A 1,864-nucleotide genomic window follows, 5' to 3' on the forward strand; every position below is an offset into this window, starting at 1 on the left:
CGTCCAATTTAACTCGATTTGGATTTCACTTGCCTCAACTGGCCTACGCAGTGGAGTTTATTGTCCAACTTAACTTGATTTCGATTTCACTTGCCTCAACAGGTCTTCGCAAGTGGAGTTTAGTGTCCAATGAAGGAAGGAAGGTATGCATAAGTGGACTGGCTGGGCTTTAGATTTAGGTCTCACTTGGCTTGCCGGGTCTTCTCGTGCACAGTATATTTCCAAATGTCTCGGTCAGAAGTCATCGCCTCGGTGAGGCCCAATGTTCGAAGGTCGTGCCTCACCACCTCATCCTAGGTCTTCCTGGGCCTACCTCTTCCACAAGTTCCCTCAACTGCTAAGGTGTGGGACTTGTTCACACAGCTATCCTCATCCATTCTCGCTACATGACCATACCAGCGCAGTCAGCTCTCTTGCACACCACAACTGATGCTTCGTAAGTTCAACTTTTCTCTCAAGGTAATGATACTCTGTCTAGTATGCACACTTACATTACACATCCATCGGAGCATACTGGCTTCATTCCTTGCAAGCCTACGCATGTCCTCAGCAGTCACGGCCCATGTTTCACAGTCATGAAGCATATATATATATGATGTATATATTGATATATATATATGTTTGTATGTATAGATATATATGTATGTATAGATATATACATATATGTATGTATAGATATATACATATATGTATGTATGTATAGATACATATTTGCCATATATATATACATATTTGCCATATATATATATATATACATACATATTTGCCAAATATATATATACACACATTTTTATATACATATATATATATATATATATATATATATATACATATTTACCAAATATATATATATATATATATATACACACACACACACACATATATATAGTAAAATCAATAAAAAGAGCATCGGCCAACACCAGGCTCTTTGATGTCTGACCATATATACATATAATTTGAAGCTGTATTGTTTTCATTCTACTTTTAATAAGTTGGCTTTAGTAGAAAGGACATTGGTGTATTGGTTAGACTAATTTTTATTTTACTGCTTATATCCCTTCTAGTGTTCACCATTCAACATTGCAACAGTTGGAAAATCTGACAACAGGTAAATACCTTGAGACAGCCAGAATATTTTCCCTAGGGGCTCTATATATTGACTGTATATATATATTTAGTTAGTCAGTTGTCTAGTTTCATCTATGAGTGTATAAGTGTAGTGAAATCAAATGTAGACTGACTGCGAAAAGATAATTTGCCTGTGTATGGAAGTAATGAGCTCTCAGAGTTGTTGTTGTTGTTGGCACTCCGTCACTTACGACGTCGAGGGTTTCAGTTGATCAAATCAACGGAACAGCCTGCTCGTGAAATTAACGTGCAAGTGGCTGAGCACTCCACAGACACATGTACCCTTAACGTAGTTCTCGGGGATATTCAGCGTGACACAGTGTGACAAGGCTGACCCTTTGAATTACAGGTACAACAGAAACAGGAAGTAAGAGTGAGAGAAAGTTGTGGTGAAAGAGTACAGCAGGGTTCGCCACCACCCTCTGCTGGAGCCTCGTGGCGCTCTAGGTGTTTTCGCTCAATAAACACTCACAACGCCTAGTCTGGGAATCGAAACCGCGATCCTATGACTGCGAGTCCGCTGCCCTGACCACTGAGCCATTGCACCTCCACGCTCTCAGAGTACCGGTAAAGTAAACTGTGCAATGCCCAGAGGATTCTAAAGAAGTAGTTGTCAACTAGCTGAAAATTGTTGTTTACTTAATATTGGGTCATCCTACTATAAATGCAGTTTTTTTCAAATACATGAATTAAAAGCATGAGGGTGATGGGATAAACTACCTGCATCAACTTGCTA

Source organism: Octopus bimaculoides, chromosome 3 (assembly GCF_001194135.2).
Source record: "Octopus bimaculoides isolate UCB-OBI-ISO-001 chromosome 3, ASM119413v2, whole genome shotgun sequence".
Taxonomy (NCBI): Eukaryota; Metazoa; Mollusca; class Cephalopoda; order Octopoda; family Octopodidae; genus Octopus; species Octopus bimaculoides.